Here is a 16,326-nt window from a genome sequence, read left to right on the forward strand (position 1 = left end):
CACAGTTTGACCTCAGGTTCACAAGGGAAGTCTTTCTCATATAGTAGGACCTGCTTAGGGAAGCTAGGTGGTGCAGCGGATAGAGGGCCAGGCCTGGAGTCAGGAAGACTCATCTTCCTGAGTTCAAATCTAGCCCCAGACACTCGCTAGCTGTGTGACCCTGGGCAAGTCACTTCACCCTGTCTGCCTAGATTCCTTCATCTGTAAAAATGATCTGGAGAAGGAAATGGCAAACTGCTCCAATATCTTTGCCAAGAAGACCTCAAATGGGGTCATAGAGAGCTGGACATGACTAAAACAATTGAGCTGCAACAAAAATAACAATAGCAAAGAGACCTGCTTATTCTCTGCTGGCAAAGCTCTTGAGAGGCAGGGTCATCCGTCCAGCACCGTGAGGCATCCAAAGGACACTTGGGGAGGGGAGGAGAGGAAATGAGAGCCATTAGACATTAACTGATGATTGCAGTGACGGTGGTGGTGACCGAGAGGGTGATGACTGTGATTAGGATGCCTGATAGCAAAGCCGGGGCTGGGGCGGGGGGAGAGGGGGAGAAAATCCAGCCCTGTCTCTGGTTAACCAAGAGACCTTGGCCAAGTCATTTCTCCTCTCTGGGCCTTGTGGAATCACAGGCACTTAACTCTCTGCAGGGATCTCAGCAGCCGTCTCATCCTGCCCTTGATGGGCCAAGAATCTCTTCTAACAAGACTTTTCTCTTCCTTCTGGCTGAGAGGTAGGGCGCTAGCGGGAAGAATTGGTGCCAAGGTTTTATATGGCCTGTTTTTTGGTTGTTTTCTTTCTCACAAGGATGGTTCAGGTTGGAGAGGGTGGAAATAATTGTGATCTAAAGACGAAAGACATGAACTAAATGGATTCTTTTTAAAAAACTTCTTTAGAATATATATGTATAGCCTATATCAGATTGAGCACAGCTTTGGCGAGAGAGGTGGGGAGGGAGGGGGAAAAATTTTAAATTCAAAAGCTCATGGAAGTGATTGTTGATCAATCAGAATAAATTATTTAAAAGTCTCCTTTCTGGAACATCTCCCCCAAATGGGTGCCAGGTTCTGCTTGGACTCTGCCGCTAAGGGCCGCCGGCTACCTCTTGGGGCAAGGCTCCTTTGTGCCAATGCTTGGAACGTTTCCCCTGACCTGGAGCCCAATTCTGCCTCTTTGCAATTTCTAATTTCCACCCCCCACCCCACCCCCATTTCTGACTTCCCGGGTCCAACAGAGCCGGGCCATCCCCCCCCCTGGCCACCCTTCCAATATTGGAAGGCAGGAAACTTGCTGTCTGTTCCCCACCCCCCCCCCCCCCCCCCCCAGCTGAACACAGCTGGGCCTCATAAGGTGCACCCTCCTAGCTCTTCACTATCCTGGGTGCGTCCTCTTGATGACATTCCTTACACAGAGCCTGCTGAACCTCACATCTTTCCCAAGTGGTATGCCCCCTTAAAGCAGCTTCCTTGTTGGTGAAAATACCAGGGGAGGTATTGGCCCATCTTAGAGAATCTCTAAGCAGCCTTCTGAAAGCCCATGAGCCAATCAACGCCTCAAACCTGGCCCCTCCAGGGGGCAATCCCCCCTCCTGCCCTCCTTGGCCTGGAGCCCACGTCCCCCGGGACATATGAGGTGCTCTGGAAGGAATCAGGGCCTTACCCCCATTTCACCCTCTAAGAATGAGAACCATGAAATAGTCAGGTTCGTAAGGCCACGGGCAGGCAGGGTGGGGATGAGGACTGCATTGGGGTGGTGCCAGCTGCCCCGCCTACCAGCCTGGCAGCTTCTCTCTCTCCACCTAAGCCAGGCTGAGTCCTACCTGGAGGGGACAGGTGTGAGCATCTCTGCAGAGCCTCCTGGATCATCCCTCAGGTAGCTATTACCTGCTAAGAGAACTTGGTGGGAGGTGAAGGGCTGGCTAAGGGTACCGAGGCTATGCCCGTCAGAGGAGAAGGGCCAGGGAGGGGAGCACTTGGTTGTAAAGGGAAGGAGCTAGGGTCTGGGTGGCCTTCCAGGGCTGGTCCCCAGGTCTGCCTGGTTATCTTCAAATCACCCCCCTCCCCAGAGGAATGCGTTTGGAGATGGGAAGCTTTGGAAACAACAATATTGGGCTTGGATTCAATAGCTTTGAGCTCTGCTCTGACCCAAGCTGTGTGATCCTAGGGAAATCACTCAACCCCTGTGTAACTCAATTTTTCTCATCTGTCAAATGGGGAATAAGATTTGCTCTACCCACTTACCAGGATTGTTGTGAGGAAAGCTCTTTGTAACCTTTAAAGAACAGGCCTCTGATTTTGTCTGGACTTCACTGGCATAGGAAACTCTCGGTATGGAAATTCTCTCTGACAACGCTGGTCAGTAACTCTGCAACCTTTATAGAATTTTCAAGATTAGCCTGGAACAATGATTGGTTAAGTGACTTGGCCAGAATCACACAGCCAGTTATGTCAGAAGGAGGATTCGAACTCTTGTCTTCATAACTCAGAGATTGGCTTTCTGAGGTTTGTTTTTTTTTAAGTGAACTCTGAGTTCTATGTTTAAAAAGCCTTCCCTGTATTAACATTCGAGTCTTATTATTACTAAGAAACCCTGCACGAGATTCAGCGTGTAGGGGTTCTCCTCCTGGTTCTGAAACACACCCTCTGGGGGTCTTCTAACCTCTCTGGGCCTCAGTTTCCTTCTGTCTAAAACAAGAGGAGTAGAAAACTCATTTCTCTGATCCCTTCTGGTGCTAAGACCCTATAAAATGAGGCCGTTTGGAGAAAAGAAGTGAAGGAGACCAGACCAGTCTCAGGGAGAGTAGAGAATGGAAGGAGGTCAGGATTAGGGAACAGGAGAAGGGGGAGGCCAAGGAGGCTGGGGCTGGAGGCCCAGCTACAGAAAATCAGGGTGCCCTGGGGTACTCACAGTGTGGAGTAGACAACCTATTTCATTTTCTGCAAACTAAGGAAGCTGGGTTAGGGTTCTAGGGTCACTTCAATTTTTCATATTCTCTGTTCTGAGGTCTCTGCTAGTGACTATGTGCGTTCTAAGCTCCATCCTGGATCTCATGTTCTATGTTCTAAGCTCCTTCCTAGTTTGGAACAACTTCCTGTTCTGAAGTCCTTTTCAATTTTGATGTTATATGTTCTTAGCTCTTGTGTAATTCTCATGTTCTCTGTTCTAATATCCTTCTGATGTCTGACATTCTCTGTTTTAAGATCTCATTTAGCTTTGAAATTCTTTGGTCCTTCTTACCTTTCCAGTCTCCTCTTCCTTGTTACATCCTTCCACCCCCTAACAAGTTCTCTATGATGATTAACCTTGGCCTCTTTGCTGTAAGTAACCCAGCCTCAGACACCCACTAGGACAGAGGATTTGACCCAGAGCCACGAGGTTCTCTTTCATCCAGTCTCTGACACTTGCTGGGTGATCTTGAGGAAGTCCCCTACCCGCCACAAGCCTCGGTTTTATCACTTCTAGCAGGAGAGGGCCGGGACTTCCCTGAGAACTCTCTTGGGATGGAAGGAGTAGTCTCTGAGGAGTTTACAAAGGAGAGCAATGATGGCGGTGGGGGCTGAGATAGCGGGACAGAGCAAACGCAGGATGGGGGAGGGGGGATTTCAGAAATCAGGTAATCCATCGATCAATGAATAATGGTGTATGAAACACCAAGTGTGTGCTGTGTGCTAAAGGTAAAAAGTAAAAAAAGAGAAACACTATAATATTGATAGACTTAGCCCTTCTCAGCAATGCAAGGATCTAAGACATCTCCAAAGGCCTCGTGATGGAAAATGCTATCCACATCCAGAGAAAGAACTATGGAGTTTGAATACAGATCGAAGGATACTATTTGCTATTTTTTTTCTCCTGTTGTGTTTTGTTTCCTCTTTGTGGTGGTTCCTCCTGTGGTTCTAATTCTTACTTACGATATCACTAATGTGAAAATATGTTAATAGGAATGTATATGCATAGCCTATATCAGATAGTGCCCAGTCTTGGAGAGGGAGGGGGAGAAAAATTTAAAATTCAAAAGCTTATGGAAGTGATCGTTGATAATTCAAAATAAATTAATTAAAAAAACCCAACACTCCCTGTCTTGCCCTCAAGGAGTTTCCATTCTATTGGTGAGGATGATCTGCATACAGATAAGTATATGCTATAGATAGGTAGGTAGGTATGTTCATTTATATGTGTGTATATAATATAGGACTGGACCTAAGATGTCATTGATATAGGGAACTCCCAGTCAGTAAACTCCTTCTCCCAATGGAGGTCAGTACCTTTTCTTACTTATAATATTGGTGAGTTGTCTAGTCATCAGAGAGGCTATGTGACTTGTCCAGGGCCACACAGCCAGTACTTGTCAGATGTGGGGATTCCTGATTCTGAAGTCAGCTCTCAGGTTATTAAACACCTACCATGTCCGAGGACCCATTCTAGGAAATGGGCATGTAAAGATGGAAAATGGCATAGTCCTTGTTTTTTGCTTAAAGAATGCTTGGGGTTGGGGATGGGGAGGTAATGTAACATGGGCAGGTTAGAAGGTGACATGTAATTAGGAGCAAAGCCCTTTGGGGAAAATTGACAGACAGAATGAATGAATGAACGAAAGAAGAAGTATGCGTTAAGCGCCTTGTGCAAAGCTCTGTGCCAGTCACTGGAGATACAGATGGAAAAGCAAGACAGTCTGTGCCCTTTCTATAAACCTCGCCCTTCTGGTCACCTCAGCTTACCACGCCTCACCTTCTCTGGCCCACTGCCCCCATTCAAGGGCTGTAAGGTCAGCCGAATCTGCCCCCTACTCTCCTCTGACCCTGCCACCCCCTGGTGCAGACCCTCACACCCGGATGTTGCATTAGCTGCTGAGGGTCGTCCTGCCTCCAGTCTCTGCCCCCTCCAGCTCATCCTCCCCTCAGCTGTCAAAGTGATCTTGCTAAAGTATGGTCCGATCATCGCAATCATCTTCAGGGACTTTCTTTTTCTTCCAGAATCCCCGGGTCCTTCCTACCTTTCCAATCTTCTCTCCCTCGTTACATCTTTCCACCCCCTAGCATGTTCTCTGGGAAGATTAACACTGCCTCTTGGATGTTAGTAATCCAGCCTTAGACACTTCCTAGCTGTGTGACCCTGGGCAGATCACTTCACCCTGTTTGCCTCAGTTTCCTCATCTGTAAAATGAGCGCAGAAGGAAATGGCAAACCACTCCAGCATCTGTGCTAAGAAAACTCCGAATCGGGTCACAGAGAATCAGACACGACTGAAAAACAACTCGACAACTTTGCTGTTCCTCGAACGAGACGCTCCATTTCCCAACCCTGGGCATCTTCCCTGGCTGTCCCCCATGCCTGGAATACTCTCCCTCCTCGTCTCTGCCTCATGGCTTCCCTGGCTTTCTTCAAGTCCCGTCTGAAACCCCACCTTCTACAGGAAGCCTTTCTCGGCCCCCCTAACTCTGGCTCCTTCCGTCTGGTGGCGTTCTCCAATGGATCCTTGCCATAGCTTGTCTGTTTGTAGGAGTTTGCATGTTTTCTTCCCCACCGATTAGGAGCTCCCTGAGGGCAGGGACTCTTTTTTGTCTTTCTTTGTAAGCCCAGAGCTCAGCCATTTGCTAAGAGCTTAGTAAATGTTGGTTGACCGACTCACAGACTGACCTGACCTTAGGGGGCTTGCATTCCAGTTGGGGTACTGCTGCAGCTGGGAAAGGGAGTTGGGGTTCTGCAGGTCCCAGGAAGGATGATGAGAAGGGCTGTTGGGTGGTTGCCAGACATTCCCAGGATCGACTCAGTTCTGGTTTTCCGAGTTAGAGTCCGTGGGTAGAGAGCTGGCCCGGAGGCTAGGAAGACCTGGGTTCAAATCCTTCCTCTGACACACACAAATGAGCTGTGTGACCCTGGGTAGGTCACTTAACCTCTCTCGGCCCCCGGAAACTCTAAGGCTCTCGAGATTGCAGAGGAGGAACCAACCTATATCAGTAGAGGGAGTTGCCCAACCTGGGAGTGTCTTCCACCGAAGACATCCTGGGGTTAGTTTTTAACCCCATTTCCAGAGTCAGAGGCCGGGAGGGACAATGGGAAGTCCAGCTGGGGCCAGCGAGATCTAGTGCACTGAGAGAGGGCTGTCCCCAATCAGGGCACTGAGACCCAGGGCCAAAGTCCCAGATCTGAGAGGGCCCCGGCCCTTAGGGCAGAACCTTTGGGTCCATGAAGACGTGGCCTCAGGACTGAGAGCCGTGTCCAGTCAGCATAACACTTGAAATTCAAGTCAATAAGTTTTTAAGCATCTGCTGGTGTAAGGCCTTGATCCAGGAGCCGGAGATTCAGAGATGAAAAAGGGCCCGGTCCCTGCACTCAGGGTGTTTACCTTGGGGAAGGAGGAAGGAGCTTCTGACCTGTTTACTGACTATATTTTGTTATTCAGTTGTTTTTCAGTCATGTCTGACTTTCTGTGACCCCATTTAGGGTTTTCTTGGCACGGATTCTGCAGTAGTTTGCTATTTGCTTCTCCAGCTCATTTTACAGATGAGGAAACTGAGGCAAACAGGGTGAAGTGACTTGCACAGGGTCACATGGCTAGGAAGTATCTGAGGCCAGATTTGAACTCATGACGATGAGTTTTCCTGACTCCAGGCCCTGGCACTCTATCCACTGAACCATCTAACTGCCCTTTACACACACTCTCTCATATATGTATTATAATTATATTTAAATGATATGTTATGTTTATAATTTATACAATAGATTAACAATTCATATATTATACCAATAGTATTATATTAGTTATGATAATATTTATATTATACACAAATACATACTATAGAAATATTATTTATATTTCTATATAAAATTATATTTATATGTAAACATAATGTGTATATATAAATAAATATGTGGAGAATATAGAAAATATATACAATTTATATACAATAAAATTAATATATAATATACAATTTCTATTTGTGTATCATATAATTATATTTATATAGTATGTATTTATATATAAATGTAGGTATAGATGCAGATATAAATACAGGTGCCCTATAGTGGGGCAAACAAGAGATTAGGACAGAGTGGTCCTGGAATATTGGGGGGATGGGAGAGCATGATCACCTGGAGGACCAGGGAAGGTGAATGCCATGCAGAAGGAGGCATTGGAGCAGAGCATTAAGGGGAAAGAAGCAATCTGAAAGGTGAGGTAAGGACGGGGATTTACCACCACCCCACCACACCCCCCACCCCAAGTGCAGGGGATGGCCTGTGAATGCTCTGGGGAAGGAGGGGTTACTGGCAGCCCTGATTAAGGAAATCATTACTACTCCACTTTGGATGGAACAAAGCATTGTCTGGGAACGAGCTGGATTGAAGCCGGGTTGTGATTGGCCCTACACAACAGGTGGAGCACTTTGTACTTTAGCTAGTAGGTGATGGGGAGCCAGGGAAGGGTTTTGAGCTAGGGAGTAACTATGTGAAGGCTAGATAGATGAAGAACTGGGCAGGGGGAAACGGATGAGATTTATAGGCTGAGCAGGGTCTGGGGGTGGACAGTGCCAGAAATTGGGCTTTGTTGGAGGAGTGTGGGGAACACTTGGAGAGACTGGGGGCCAACAGAATAGGAGGAGGAGACTTAGAGCCCTGGGATCTCAGAGCCGAACAGAACTCTTTTTTACAGCATCTCTGACAAACGGTCTTTCAGCCTCTGCTTAAATACCTCCAGTGATGGGCTGCTCATTACCTCCCCAGAAAGTGTGCTCTATTTGGAATGTTGTTTATTTCTTGACTTTTATTAGCATTCACCGTGTATAGAAAAGGCCCATTCCGGCTCTCTTGGGAGCTGACTCTGCTAAAAAGACCAGCGGCATATATAATTTTGAGGCTAAGACCGAGCCTGAGAGACGGGGAGAGGGTGTTGGCTCTCTGAGGACCAGGAGGGTGACCTCTTGGACGGGGATCAGGAATCGTCTGGGCCACGTGGAGCTGGTAGGGGCCGAAGGGGCTGAGAGCCAGCCAGCTGGCCGGCCAGGGCCACGTGGGAGAAGTTTCTGAGGGCAGACGGAGCACAGGAAAACAGCCGCCAGGCCTGGGAGCACGCAGGAGCCACCACGGGGAATGATCAGGAAAGGAGAAACAGTGAGATCATTCCAGTGAAGCCTATAAAAGGAGCAGAGGGGGAGGGGGCCGGGGCTGGAGCCCTGGACAGCGTCCACGGAGAGGAAGAGGCAGGGCAGGGTAGCCCAACAGGCAGTGCCAGAAGTAGGTAGAGGGTCAGGAGGGAGGAGGAATTCAGGTGGGCAGGGACCTGGTGCCAGGAGAAGGCAGATCAGCCACGAAGAAGAATGAGCCCAGAGCCAGGCTCTCTGGACTGGGCCAGGAGGAAGCAGCTGGTGAAGCTGCCTGGTGCTTTCTGAGCAGTGCTGGCCCCACCGGGGGACTTGAGACCCAAGGAAGACCCAGGTGTGTGGGGAAGCAGGTCTGCCATGCTGTGGGGGGCGGGGCAGGGAGGGCAGAAGGAGCTCGTGGTAGCTCAGCTCTGCCAAGGTTCCTTTGCTGGGCAAGAGCCCTGGGAGGGGGAGGGGAGACTCTCAACTGGGGGAGGGCAGGAGAGACAAGCAGCCACCTCAGAGCCCTGCCTCTTGGCCACTGAGGACTGTCTAGTGTCCATCACCCCCATGCACCAAGGCCCTGGCAAGCAAACTCCCCTTAGAGCCTACAGCTGTATTCCTCCTCCTCATCCATCTTTACGCTCATCCCTCACGTTTCTCATCCATTTACTGAATGACATTGAGATGCCAGGAATAGCCCTGAGAACTGGGGACAGGGGGTTTAAGGGTGAGGTTAAGCTGAGTTCTCAAAGAATGTTCTGGTTTAGAGCCTAGACTGACAGAGTATGTCGTGGCTTTAGAATAGGGAATAGCAGAGCTGGGAGGGAGCTTAGAACAGGGAATGTCAGAGCTAGGAGGGCCCTTAGAACAGAGAATGGCAGAGCTGGGAGAGTGCTTAGAATCCAGAATGTTAGAACTAGAAGGGACCTTAGAACAGGGAATGTCAGAGATGAGAGGGACCTTAGAACAGGGAATGTCAGAGCTGGGAGAGCGCTTAGAATCCAGAATGTTAGAACTAGAGGGAACCTTAGAGCAGGGAATGTCAGAGATGAGAGGGGCCTTAGAACAGGGAATGTCAGAGCTGGGAGGGCCCTTAGAACAGAGAATTTCAGAGCTGGGCAGGCCCTCAGAACAAGGAATGTTAGAGTTGAGAGGGACCATAGAATACAGAATGTCAAGGTTGGAAGAGCACTTAGAACCCAGAATGTCAGAGCTGGGAGGGTCCTTAAAATCCAGAATGTTAGAATGAGAAGAGACCTTAGAACAGGGAATGTCAGAGCTGAGAGGGTCTTTAGAACAGGGAATATAAGGGCTGGAAGGGAGATCAGAACATGGAATATCAGGATTGGGAGGGACCATAGAAGCTAGAATATCAGAACTCAAAGGGGCTAGCTGGTGCTAGCAAAGCTGCAGGATTCTTAGAACATGGAATGGCTAAGACAGGAGGTCATATGGTCCGGCCTCTGTACTCTCCAGATAAGATCGAGTGCAGAGCAGTAGCGTCCCCAGTTGACTCTGGGCAGCTCAGCCCAGTCAATAGCGGTCCCTTGGTTTCCTGACAGCCCTTTGTACCTTCCGATGCCCCTTCTCTAGGAGGGAGACAGATGGCCCAGCCCAGAGAGGCTGTGAGTCTCCAGAGAGCTTGGGAAATCTCATTAAGGCCCACACTAATATGGGTACCCAGATGGGAAGGGAGATTAGATGGCAGGGGGTGATCCGAAGTTCCTGCTGGTGCAAGGAGGGCGTCCTGGGGAGATACGTTCTTTGAGTCAAGGCGTAGAGAGCCTGAGGGGATGGGGGATAGAGGTAGGGAAGAGGCTGCTCCTAGCAGGGGCAAGGAATTCGGGACCCTTAAGACTGGAAGGGACCTCGGAGAACTGAGTCTCATTCTCAATTGCACTCAGCCAAAATGAACCGAGTGGGTAAGGAAGAAAGACAGCTGCGTCTTTCAGCCTTAGATTTATGACCTTACGACCCCACTGTCCTAGTCTGCCCATCTTGAGATGTAGACTCTTCTTGCATCCCTCCAGGGATGGGGAGCTCCTTCCCTCTCTCAGGCAGCCCAGTCTTCTATGGAAGGGCTGTAAATGTGAGGGAGTTTTTCCTTTATAATACATTGAAATCTGTCTCTACATATAGGAAGGAGTCTGGGTGGAGTGGGGGGGGGCTGTGTGGAGGGAGGAAAAACAGAAAACCCTTCCCACCCCCAGCTCAGCTCTGCCGGGGTCCCTCTGCCGGGCGTGCGGCTCCCCAACCTTCCCCCGGATTCCCTCCACCCACGCCCAGAAGCATGTTCTGTGGAGAGCCTTGTATTTTCTGGATCTCAGGATCTGGGATTTGTCTGCTTGCCTTCCCATGTCGGGGAGGGGAGAACAGAAAGATTCCTGCAGTGGGGCCCGACGAGGTTCCCGGAGTAGGCGGCAGGAATTTCTGTCTCTTCTTGTTAACGCAAGGCGTGCCCTTCGGGGAAACCTCAGCTTCCTTATCTGGAGCACCCGATGATCTGGAGCCCAAATCCTGCTTTTGAGGCTTATGACCTATGTGACCCTGGGCAAGTCATTTCACTCGTTGGGCCTCAGTTTCCTTCTCTGTAAAATGAAGTCTAGGTCTAGGTGAATTGGTCTAGGAGAACTCCACGGTTGATCCCAGCTGTGCATCTATGGGTTCAGATCCTACCTGTGTGACCTTGGTCAAGTAACTTCTATGAGTTTCAGGTTCAAAAGATCCTTATGAGCTGAAAGGGACCTCAGAGGTCATCTGGCCCAACCCCCTCATTTTCCACATGAGGAAACTGAGGCACAGAGTGATGAAGAGGCTTGCTCACACAGCTAGTAAGGGTCTGGAGATGACGTCTAAGACTCCTAGCATTTCATCTCTGATCCCATCAACCTACATCTCTGGTTCTCAGTTTCCCCATCTGTAAACTGAGGGAGATGTAATAATGACCTCTAAGGTCAGGAATTAAGGGTTTTTGAAAACCTGAGATTGATGAACTTGGTTTTCTTTTCAGAAATATTTTCATTGCCATATTTCATTATAATGAGTTTCTTTTGTAACCCTGTGTATTTTATTATATACATTTAAAAACATGATTCTGAGGAGCCCATAGGTTTCACCAGACTGGCCGCTAGGGGGTCCAGGACATTGGAAAGGTTAAGACCCCCTGGTTTAGATGGAGAAGTCCATGAAAGGGGGTGAAGAAGAGCAATTCATAGCAGCAAACGTTTATTAATGCAGGGGGCACTGTGCCAAGCAGAGGGACAAAGGTAAAAAAGGACATTACATCTGCCCTTGTCAAGGAGCCTGCCTTCTCCTGGGGTGAAACGTGTGCTTCAAAGGAATAAGACACAAGACAGAGTGTAATGGGGCAGGTGATGAATTCAGATACAGGCCTCTGGGAAAATGGGATTTTCCTCTGGGCAGATCTCAGAAGGTTTCCTGGGGGAAGCGGCTCCTAGGTTGGAGCTCTGAAGGACCTTGACAGGTGGAGCTGAGGAAGGAGCACATTCCAGGGATGGGGCAGGGCCACCGCCATTAGGAATGTGCAGAGGCAGAATGGGTGAGTTCACAGTCAGAAGGCCCTGATTGGTGTAATTATTTAAATGGTATAAATGGTATGTGTTTATGATGGAAATCTGTGCGTGTGTGCGTGCGTCTGCTGGTCCGCAGCTCGGTGCCCATTTTCTGGGTTTCCTAGATGGTTGGTGCCTTGGCTCATGTCGTCACGTGTTCTGGTGAGTGTGTCTGCTTTAATTTGGAGGTTTGCCCGTCATTGTGCAAACATCATCATCTTAATAACCCTCTCCAAGCCTTTCATCCAAAGATCTCAAAGCACGTAGCAAGCCTTAATTAATTCTCCCAACCGTGCTAAGGAGGGAGGTATTATGATGCCCATTTTGCAGATGAAGTGACTCAGGCTCAGAAGGAAGTGATTGATCCAGGGTCATACAGCTTGCCAACAGAGAGGCCAGGAATAGAAACTGGGGTCTCGAGAGGGTGGACTCAGGCTTCCTGGTTATTCACATCCTTGTTCCTGCTTCTTCCTTAACTATAACTTGTTAGGACATCAAGCATTTAATAAGAGCAGAGGGGGTCCTGGGCGGCAATCACCGCGAGGCTCAATTAATTCTGTTCTCAAGCTTCAGTTCTGTGGCCACATTCCGTAGCCACCCCCAGGCCATCAGGTGGACTGTGACAGGGAATGTGGACAGCTTCCTAGGAGGGCCTCTCCTCTCTTCTGCTGGGGAAAAGCAGCCTCGGAGAAGCCACCCCCCAGGGGGTCAGCCTTCCCAGCACCATGTCTGTATACCAAAGCCTACCAGGTACAGAGGACTGAGGGCCCTCGGTGTGTCCAGCACTCTTTTAGGCACTTTGGGGGGAGACAGGAAGCATGGGCAGGATGGAAGCTGTCAAGGTGCCTCATGATGTTATGGAAAGCACCCTGGGCCTGGGGTCTGAGGATGTGGGTTCACATCATACCTCTGATGCTGACTATTTGTGTGACTGGCTCACCTTCATTTCCTACCTCTGGAGCATGAGGGGGTCAGCACTGATGGCGTGATCTGGTGAGCCTGTGCCTTCGTACATGTGTGATGTGGCTCAAGTCACCTCATCTATGAAATGAGGAAATGGAGTAGATGGCCTCAAAGGCCGCTTTTGGCTGAGCCTATGATCCTACAATAGATAGATGTCTATGCATGTGTACATGTATACACGCATGTATATATGTATGCATATGTATATGCGTGTATGTATATATGTGCATGTATCTCTATGTCTCTCTCTTTTCCTCCTCCTCCGCCTCCTTCTTCTTCTCCTTCTCCTCCACCTCCTCTCTCTCTCTCTCTCTCTCTCTCTCCCTCTCTCATATGGCCTCTCAATAGCAAATCCAGGCCAAACACCACCTACATGTGTGTACATGCATGCACATATACAAATACATAGATACTCATACACACATATATACAGACACACACATATACATACACACAGACACACACAGACACACACATACATGCATGTGTCCATATACATATACTGTTTTTTGGCCTGGTTTTCTATTGAGAAGCCAAGAGAACCTAGAACATGAGGAGTCACTGAAAAGTCACGATTTACTTTACTGTGGGTAATAATTATGACCCTACGCCAGGGATAGTACTATGTGCTGGGGATACAAATACAAAAAATGAGGTCATCCTTGCCTTCAGGGAGCTTACCCTCTAGAAGAAGTCTAAGATCTCTTTCAGTGATCCCATGATCCTCTTTTCCAGATAGGTTTATCGATACTAGTTTGAGGAGGTATTGAGTACTAACAACTGAGGGGGTATCAAGAAGGACTTCCTGGAGGAGGTGGCATCTGAGCTGAGCCTTGAAGGCAGAGGACAGACCTGAAGGAATGTTGAATGAGAGAAAGAAAGTGATAAGCAACAAGCCTGAAAATAATAATTTTAGCTAGCATGTATGCAGGGTTTTACAAATATGTTCTCATTTGATCCCCATAATTGCCCTTGGAGGTGGATGCTATTATTATCATCCCCATTTTACAGATGAGGAAACTGAGACTTGGAGAGGTTAAGTGACTTGCCCAGGGTCACACAGCTAGTAAGTGTTTTTGAATCCCCAAAGCATATATTGAGAGATACTGCCCACTGAAAACTCACTGGTCCCAGAACAAAGCCTTGTTTGGCTCCCTCCGGCGGGTCCCTTCCATCCTGCCCCGTCCCTCCAGGTGATGGCTTCTCAGATGGTTGGTTATTCATTGCCCGGGATTCCTGTGCAGCCTCTGCCAGTCTCTGGACGAGCAGCCCATTTCAGATGGTCGATTTCAGGACCCATGACCTCTGTCTGAGGAGCCCCATGGGGTTGTTGGGGAGATAAATTCTTTTATAGCCTTTTTATTAAAAAAAAAGTATTTTTATTATGAACTTGACAGTCACCCACAAATAAAACATTCCAATATATAAAAGAAGAAAGTTTGTATATCTATGAGACACTGAATTTCTGCTACCTACAGTTTTTTAACTAATAATTTAATGAATTAATTTAAATTTTAATAATTTAAAATACTTTAAAGCATTTTAAATTTAAAGTAATTTTAAAAATATTTTAAATTCACAAGGGAATAACAAGGTCATGGGAAGGGATTATTACTCCGGTTTTCTATAAGGGGAAGCTGAGAACGACCGAGTGAGACCACGGAATCGACAGGCCACCAGGGCTAGGTGCTGCATACTATTTTAAGCCATGTGTCACAGCTAAAAAGAGGGACTTGAATCCAGATCTCCCAATTCTGAGGTCTAGAGAGGACCTTTCTCAGGGCTCAGCTGAAGCACTACGTTCTTTCTGAGGCCTTTCCTGAGCCTCCCCAGCTGCTAGTACCTTCTCCCACAAATCATTCTGTAGGCCTTGGTAACATATCGGATATGGGGGTTGAGATATAGGGAAGAATCCAGGATGACTCCTAGGTTGGGAGCCTGAGGGACTGGAAGGATGGTGTGGCCCTCAACATTAACAGGGAAGAGGGAGGGGAGGGTTGAGGGATGAGTTCTGTGTGGGACATGTTAGATTTAAGATGTCTACCGCACATCCAGGTCAAAATGTCTGAAATATAGTTGGAGATTGAAGGTTAGCAGAGAGGTTAGAGCAGGACAGCTAGATTTGATAAACATCAGCATAGGAATGGTAATTAAGCCCATAGGAGCTGATGAGATCTCCAAGGGAAGTCATATTGAGGGAGAAGAGAAGATGGCCCAGGACAGAACCCTGTGGGACACCCATGGTTAGAGGGTGTGATCTGGAGGAGAATCTAGCAGAAGAGACTGAGAAGGAAGGAGGAGAACCAGGAGGAGTGTCCCCAAAAACCTAGAGAGGAGAGAGAGGGTGGTCAGGAGTGTCAAAGGCTGTCAAGGAGAATGAGCTGAGTTTTTTGTTTTGTTTTTTTTTTGAGGCAATTAGAGTTAGGTGACTTGCACGGGGTCACACAGCTACTAAGTATCTGAGGCTGGATTTGAAGTCAGGTTCAACTGAGTCCAGGGCCAGTGCTGTGGCCAATGCACCACCTAGCTGTCCCGGGCAAGGAAAATGAGGATTAAGAAACTGAATTTGACCGGTAAGAGACCACTGGTGATTCTGGAGAGTTTAGGTGGAACCATGAGTTCAGAAACGGCAGAGGAAGGGCTTAAAAAGAGAGTGAGAGGAGGGAAAGTGAAGACACCTATCGTAAACATCCTTCTTGAAGAGTTTAGCCACAGAAGAAAGATAGGGATCTGGGATGGAAGGATCAAGTGAGGGGTTTTTCAAGATAGGGGGGATATGGGCATGTATGTAGGCAGTAGGGAAGGGGCCAGTAGAGAGGGAGAGATTGAAAATAAGTGAAAGTGGGGATGAGAGTGGGCGATCTGTTGGAGGAGATGGGATGGAATGGAGTCACTTGAGAAGGTTAGCCTTGGTAAGGTGTAGGGCCACCTTATTAAGTGAGACAGAGGTGAAGGAGGAGAGGGTGGCAGAAGGCACTCATGAGTGCCACCAGACGGGGAGGAGGGGACAAGAGGATGCCAAGGAGAAAGGTCTCAAATGTTTGTTCTCAGCTGAGACAGTGGAGGGAGAGGGAGCCATGGGAGGTTTGAGGAGGGATGGTGTAGTGTATTGAGAGCCAACCTTGGGAATGGAATCCCACATTCTAGCCCCTGTGTCTAGCACTGGCTCGGTGCTTAATGAATGCTCATTGATAGATTATATCCTCAGTCCTGATTATATACCTTAGTAGGTACTTAAAACATATTTGATTGACCGATCTTAGAAGTCATCTAGTTTAACTCCCTCCTTCTAGGAGCAGTTACGTAGTGCAGGGGCTCGGCAAGTGTCCGACTGGGAGTCTGGAAGAGCTGAGTTCGAATCTTGATCTAGTTTCTAGACATTTAAAGGTTGTGTAAACTTTGGAACATCTCAACCTCGGTTTTCTCATCTGTAAATTAGGAATGATAATAGCACATGCTTTAATAATGCTATTATTATAATTGTTGCTGTCATTAGAGAAGAGGAAACTGAGGTCCTTCTTCCCAGAAAGGGGAAGTGACTTTTCTAAGGTCGCACAGGTAGTTCCTAGCAGACTGAGAACTCGAACCCAGGTCGCGGAACCTGAAATTCAGCATTCTTTCCATTACCCCAATTCATTCCTCTCCCTCCTTTGGGCCAGACTTGAGTTTGGTTTGTTTGCTAATTCCATGATGAATAATCCAGTTGTGGGCAGGTT

General features: G+C 48.2%; 1 protein-coding gene across 2 annotated transcripts in view; it reads left to right on the forward strand.

The window, feature by feature from the left end:
* Window positions 1-1,804: 1,804 nt before the first annotated feature.
* CSNK1E (casein kinase 1 epsilon) overlaps window positions 1,805-16,326 on the forward strand; it is a 68,686-nt gene continuing 54,164 nt past the window's right edge. Inside the window, exon 1 of one of the 2 annotated variants that reach the window (XM_027871636.1) lies at window positions 1,805-1,870. The gene's annotated coding sequence lies outside the window, so the exon portion shown is untranslated. Of the gene's footprint in view, window positions 1,871-8,292; window positions 8,428-16,326 lie in introns of those variants that run through there. The other variant, XM_027871646.1, reaches the window with a different exon arrangement.

This window comes from Vombatus ursinus, unplaced genomic scaffold (assembly GCF_900497805.2).
Source record: "Vombatus ursinus unplaced genomic scaffold, bare-nosed wombat genome assembly UNPS02003292.1, whole genome shotgun sequence".
NCBI lineage: Eukaryota > Metazoa > Chordata > Mammalia > Diprotodontia > Vombatidae > Vombatus > Vombatus ursinus.